We start from the raw sequence: 7,294 nt of genomic DNA, 5'->3' as shown, positions 1-7,294 counted from the left end.
TAATGACCATCCCCACTGGACACTAGCGGTAAAATTATCTCTAAACATCATAAATCTACAAAAACGTTCATGTCAAATTTTTTTTTATTTTTTCTAATGTTTTTTTTTTGGAAACTATGAAGACAAAAGTCAATATGCTTGGATCCACTGGGGAGTTAAAAAAAGACCTCCAAATATGTCTTGAAACAACAAGGTCAGGGTTGCTAAACATTAACCTTTTTATGGTCTAATGTCCACTTTCAATTAAAAATGACAGTGAATATAAATACATGAAATATACAGTATATATTATAATTTGCATGCCGCTCTGCCAACATTAATGATTGTTTTTAATGTGGTCTTCAGGGCGTTCATGAGAAAGTGATGCAATGTCTCAAGGTGGAGATGTGAGACAGTCCAGCACCCTTAACAGTCTGACTCCACTTCTTGTGGGGTATTTGCCCTGAAAGTACGTTCTACAAATGTTAGACAAATAGTTTTTAAGAAAACCAATGAAATAAACAAATGTTGTTCACTGACAACTTATTTGGATCTGTAAGCATCATATAGATTCCTTGATATTTCTGTAATTTTTCCTAGTTTGCAGAGCTACTTTTAAAAATTTCCCTGCATGTGAACAGGACATCAATCAATACAGGCTGCATATTGCCATGACTCTCCTCCAAGTGAGTGGTAAGTATTAGGTTTTAATTGGATGCATTGGTTATTGAAAGAAACACACTTACAGTTGCTGTCAAAAAACAATATGCATTTTATCAATGTACATAGGCTACATGTTGAAAATAAACAGTTGCCGTTTTGTTTTTCCTTTCAACAGATGACCTGACAGACAAGCCACTCTTGTGGGGAGGTGGAGCAGCAGACCGCTCAAATTTTGTCAAATCGATTATTGTGACCTGGTAAACACACAAACCGCTTTTGCATGTTAGAGGATGGGATACACAAAATATCAAGTTAAAAACAGCCTGATATTTTGAGTACCTCCTATGTAACTTTAATGGTAGACAGGTAAAAGAATTTAATTGAAAACCCATGTTAAATTAAACGGAAATCACGTTAGAAGAGAGGGAGAACATGGAGGCCTATCAGTTGGCCCAATTAATCCACAATATTTCACGACTCTATAAACAATTGATAAGTCTCCTTAATGTAACCGACAAATACACGCCTTTATGTAGAAAACTGAGGCCCATGTTACTATGGAAAACCCTGTTGAGTCTTCCACGTCACTATTTGTTCCATTTAAGAGGTAAATTCCTAGTGCAGGAGTTAAACAATTGGAAGGGCAGCAAAATCTCCCGTCTGTGTGCATGCGTGCTCTCGCAGCCAGGGGATACAAATTCTGGTGGGGTTAAGTACATTAGCACGACACCAGTCTCATTGGCCCTTTTGCAACATCCGGTCCGAGAATATGAGAGAGGCAATCTTTTGTTTTTTCTAGTGAATGTTGTATGAAAATTAAGTCATTTATTTCTAAGTTTGCTCATCTGTTTTTGACCATGAAAATAAACAATGGTTAAATGAAAATCAAATAACAATTTTTTTGTTTAATAACCTATTCATGACATGGAAATCAAATGACTCAAACATACATGGGGGATGAGTCTCCATCCTTTTCTGTCCATGTCTAGGTGGTGAGGCCGCAGAAATGTCGGGCCATTGAGAGTACGACCTGGACGGGTTCTGTGTAGGAGCATGGGGCCGAGGACCTGCTGATCCGACTGGTGTCCCCAGCAACAGCTTCAGCCTGGTCCGCAAACTCTTGTATTTGTGTGTGGTCCCGCGTTTAGACTTTCCTGAACAATTGGCAGCATTTGTAGCAGCTTTACTGTTACTGGTAAGCTACAACATTACGACGTGTTCTCTGAGCCCTGGTGCTTCCTGCCATTCTGTGGCCAATGGATTTACCCTCCCTTTGCCATGTCTGTTTTTGCTGAGAAATAATCCCATGAAATTTGGCGGTAAAGAATAATTATCTAACCTGTTGTAACCCGAACCCAAATGTGAGGACTTTGTTTTTCGAACATAGTAAACTGAATATATTTTGGTTGTAGACTGTAAAAAAACGACATTGTGACATTCATGCAGTTTTCACAATTTTCTGACATTTTACAGTGCAAATGTTTGAATGAGACAAATAAGCCGACCATTGGATAATTAAAGTCATTTTTAGTTGGATTCCTAAATAACATTCCTCGGGTGTTGCCCCAGGGGCTGGCAGTTGAGTTCGCTGTATGGGGGTGGGAATCACCAGAGGCCTCACGATCATATGTCATCAAGAAACTTGGTAGAATTCGATATTATGGCAATTTAAATGTTAGAATTTTCTGCTATATATTGCGATTTATTACAATTTTTCCCTGTTTATAATTATGTACAAGCGGCCAAAAGGGGTTTCCTCAGGAGGGGGGGCTGGCTCCTCCCTTAGAGAGGGTGAGATGCTCAGGCATCTGTGAGGAGCTCTGAGTAGAGCCGCTGCTCCTTCGCGTCAAAAGGAGACCGTTGAGGTGGTTTGGGGATCTGGTGAGGATGCCTCCCTAGGGAGGTGTTCCAGGCATGTCCAGCTGGGAGGAGGCCTCGGAAGACCCAGGACTAGGTGGAGGGATTATATCCAACCTGGCCTGCGAAGGCCTCTGGATCCCCCAGTCGGAGCTGGTTAATGTGGCTCGGGAAAGAAGTTTGGGGTCCCCTGCTGGTGCTCCTGCCCCCGCGACTCCATGCCAGATAAGCGGATGAAGACGGATGGATAAATGTCCCCACAAGGGTAACTTTGTCAACATCTGTTTATCTCAAAAGATCAATTTCTGTCTGTATCTCTTCAATCTTATTAATGCAAAATGGATTGTCAAGCAGACAAACTGACCAATACATATCTAAAAGATCAATACTGTGCATTTGTATTGAAACAGTATTGCCATGGAAAATATTGTGATACTATGCTTGATTGTCCCACCCCTATGTTGTATGCAAGCGAACACTTCTTCAAATGAAGCATGTTATGCAATCTGGAAAAGCGCCTTCAACTGTGGTCTGGGCCAGTGCTGGTGGTTGTGCTTAAAGCGCGTGAAGGGGCCTGGATCGTGGGTTGACTGGTCCAGGCTGGGGTTGGAGGCCGCTGGCTGTACGGTCCGTTAAGTTGCAGTAAGTATGGCATACTGTGGAAGCATTAGACGTTAAACCAAAAGCTTTTTTACTCAGCCATTGTTATGTTTATCTGTGTTTAGGAAGAAGTGGATGCAGGAGCTGTCATGGTGCAGGAGGCAGTGCTGGTCAGCGACAGGAGTCTGTTGGTGACTCAGGGAGGCAGAGCGCCGAGCCTTCCCCGCCACTCTGGAGCTGGTGGCCCGCGGTAGGCTGGGAGACGACTGACTCATCAGGTAGAAGTCAATTCCCAGAGTTGGAGAACACACATCCAGCATGGCTGCCAGCCATTTAGTTGTCATTATGTTACTTCTGTTACTTTAGTGCGTAACTTTTTATAAAGATTAACTCATTGCTATAAAACAGATTAAGACTCTTAGCTTCACAACTCTCTCTGAATTACTCAGTATGGCGGTCGTCCAGCAACATTCCCGCACAGAAAACTGAGTGAAGATTATTACCTCTAAGGAAGAGTCCATCAGGATGGAGGCATGGCTTGTGTCATGTAGATGAACTGATGACTTGTCATTAATTAAAATTCGTCATGGGGAGACACACTATGCACTGTAGATTTTAGATGGTTTTATAATGCAAAAAACTAAAGGCAAAAACCAAGGTGAAGATTAACTTTTTTTCTTATGACAATCTGAAAAAGCATTTTTGCACATATTGATGTTAGATTTCATCATGGGATGTTTAAAGCTTGCATCCATACGTCAAAGGTGAAGAATGTCAATATATTATACCTCTGTGTGCCACTGACTAGATTGTTGCATGTGAAAGTGTTTTTTTTTTTTTAACCAAAAGCACATGTCAAGGATTTTAGTAAATGCATGTTTATTTTGATTCTGTTTGCTGGGCATTTTCTAAACTTATGGCATGAACTGTTTAATACGTTTTTATCATCCATCTACTATGACTACATTGCGGCCCCTCCCTCCGACTTTCACTCGGCCTGGACTGAAAGGCTGAGTAATGATGAACTGATGGAAAACGGGTGTGGCGAGGAGACTGGTCAGTGAAGAGACAAGGGAGAACAGACGAGCAGAAATAGATTGACGGAGAGGACAGAAGTAGGCACGCTGAAAAGCAGGACAAGGAGATGAGTATACAGGCTGGAACATTGACAGCTGGGATGAACTTAAGGAGGTGCAGACGAACAAGTGGTGGTGCAGATCGGGACACGTTTACAGAAGTTGAAGAAGCCACCTGAAATAATGATTCAACGCCTGTGTACAGGTAAGTCCTCAAACTACCCGCTTTGGGCGTGTGGAAAAGAAGTGTTCTTGTGTGTTACACTTGACTAAGAGCAGCCCTTATTCTCCCCCAGTGCCTGCAGTGTTGGTATCGCAACGCAGAGTGGGGTAGGAGGAAGAGAAGCCAGGCTACCCTCAGCAGAATTGGCAGCCCCTCGTGACCTACGTGTTGAACAGACTGCTGTCACATGGACTTGGAAATTGTGGCAGGAAGCTCGGACTGGCATTCTCAGCCTTTCATTTTTATTACTTTTTTTAAATAATTGAACTGTTTTTATTTTACTCAACACTTATTTAAATACTGAGTATTGATGCAGTTCTGGTTCATTACTGTCAATGGAGTAATTACTGGTATTTTTTAAACAAACTGACACAACAGCTCTGTCACATACATGCATTAAATGGTGACCTCTCTACTGCTTGTGTATAGACACATACCTGTAAAGAAATTAAATTTCTTTTCTTTTTCTAAATGTATTGGATGTACTAGAATTAAGCCAATGGGTTTGCCTGGGTGAATGTACGGAGTCTAATTTTGTATTATATACTTGCATGCTTACAGTTCATCAGAAGCACTTTGGTCCAAGTTAATTTGCCCTGCAGCGCTTTGATTAAAGGTCTAATGAGTTTTCTTTTTCTTCCAGTTTTCCTCTGCAGTAAACATGTCCTTACAGGCAATAGTGTCCCTAAGTCAAAAATCATATTCTGAAAACCTTATCAGATCCTGTAAACCTTTTAGCAGAAGTGTTAGCTCTTCTGGAAGAGCAGGATGGACAGCCTCTCTTCCAACTCTGGTGGACAACATGACTCTCCTCTCAAACCACATTTGCCCCATAAACAGATGATCCATAGTGAGAAAAGGAAATGTTACTATACTCCTTATCCAGAATGTTCCCTTGACTGAAAATCATTTCCGATGCGTGACTTGACTCCCCTATCGTTGGTGGCTGTAATAAGGAGATAGAATAAGCCTTTGCTGGAGAGAAACTGTGTACAGTTTGTGTATAGACCTCGCCACCTCTTCTGAAGGTGTGATCACACAGGGAGGGTTGAAGAGGAAGACATCCACTTTTCCACTTGGGTTTCTTTGAACCAAAATGTCCAAATATAGTCAATGTACTGTATGTTGTATGGAACCCATATGTTCTTTGCAGGTAAAATTAATGATTACATTCTTTGAATTATGTGTGTATTCAATTTTTATTAAATTTGAAAAACGTATTTAAATGGTTATAAAACGGCATCCCGACTAAACTTTGACATAAACTAGTGTGTGATCCCTTAACATCCTTTGATATTATCTAGTCAAAAATAAATATCTGCCTTTTTAAATACAACAGTTTGTATTATCTATAAATTCGGTGTATTGACCATGAATTTAAAAAAATGTGTCAAAAGCATAAAAAGAGACAAAAATGCTGAAAAAGGCACCAAATATTCACTCTTGACCTTGATGGGCAAGAAGTTCATGGTCAAAGGGAAGACAACACAAGGGTTAAGCGGGACCGGAAACACTCTGCATTAAGAATATAAAGGAAGGAAAGGAAAACAACCTTTACAATTCAGAAAGTTGCACTCAAAGCAAGTGGAAACCTGTCATGTTAATGTAAAAGTGTCCCCAGTGATGTGTTCACAGGCTGCAGAGACAGTAAATATAAAATGTATACATGTAAATATAAAGCTGAAGGTCCAGCCACTGATTCCAGAAAAGCTGACCGCACTCCTGAGGTGATGTTCAGGTGATCTACAGGAAATATAGGACGCTGTCAGCTGTGGCTGACGTCATCAGCTGCAGCCTGTCAGCGTCTTTCTCCAGGACGTCAACCAGTAGGAAAGAGGGGAGAACTTGCAAACATGTTCTCTTCAGTTAGCAGCCTCGTTATCCACCTGCACGTGCTCCTGGCTCACCATTCAGTAAGTAACGTAACGAGTGTGTGTTGTTGGTAGACTTTCACACGGTGCTGCTCAGGTTTACCGCGAGTGGCGCTAACATGCTGCATAAAAGCTGTAAATGAAGCTATGTAGCTAGCCAGAATGGGTTAGCCAGCACACTCACCAGCCACTTCCTTGTATACACCCTACGTCACGATGACGCACCTGCACCCCTCCATGGTGTTTTTCACATCAGTCTCCTCAAACAATACAAAATACTTTTACAAAGGCAGATCATACAAATTAGAACAGAAGGATTTTAGTACCGTTCCACCTGCCTTGTTGGTGTAAAACAACAAAAACATCAGTTTCCTCTGCTGTTGAAAAATAGATGGTTTAATTAATATAAGTTACACATATTTGGCTCCATAGTGAAATAAAGACTAAACCAGCAATGGAGGAAGTATTCAGATCATTTACTTACAGAACTATAATACCATACTGTAGAAATACTCTGTTACAGATAAAGGTCCGGAATTGGAAATGTTACCCAAATAAAAGTATGTACAATCAGGAAAATGTATATGATGTATTCTAAGTACTAAATGCAGAAAAATGTAAATTAATTTAAACAGTCAAAGTGATAAAAGAAGCAGGAACCATAAAACATTCACTCAAACAGTTTACTCTGTGACTTGTGGATAATTATTCACATTGTGGAGAAAAAGAAGCAAAACCAGTGTATGCAAGCAGCATGTCTTAAAAAATGTTAGTTAGTGGAAAGTATTTTCAGCAATGTGTACTTAGAATGTCAAAAGTAAAAGTACTGATTATGCAGAACGGCCCACATCAGTTATTTCATTATATATTATTAGATTATTATCTATCATATATTATATGATATTATATATCATATAATTATATATTATTATTACAATAACTAATAGTAACATCTAAACATTTTATTTGACTGCTTTTAAGAAGTTTTCTTTTCTGCTAAATGTACAGGAAGTATTTAAACTAAA

The 7,294-nt window shown here is 40.1% G+C and overlaps 1 long non-coding RNA gene across 1 annotated transcript; it reads right to left on the bottom strand.

The window, feature by feature from the left end:
• Positions 1-431: 431 nt before the first annotated feature.
• LOC117939355 lies at positions 432-7,007 on the bottom strand. The gene is made up of 3 exons (XR_004655569.1): positions 6,872-7,007; positions 2,870-2,873; positions 432-442 (listed from the first exon to the last, which is right to left on the bottom strand). It is a non-coding gene; the product is annotated as an uncharacterized LOC117939355 (long non-coding RNA).
• Between the last annotated feature and the right edge of the window lie 287 nt (positions 7,008-7,294).

This window comes from Etheostoma cragini, chromosome 24 (genome assembly GCF_013103735.1).
Source record: "Etheostoma cragini isolate CJK2018 chromosome 24, CSU_Ecrag_1.0, whole genome shotgun sequence".
Classification (NCBI taxonomy): domain Eukaryota; kingdom Metazoa; phylum Chordata; class Actinopteri; order Perciformes; family Percidae; genus Etheostoma; species Etheostoma cragini.
This window is presented reverse-complemented; position numbering and strand designations above follow the sequence as displayed.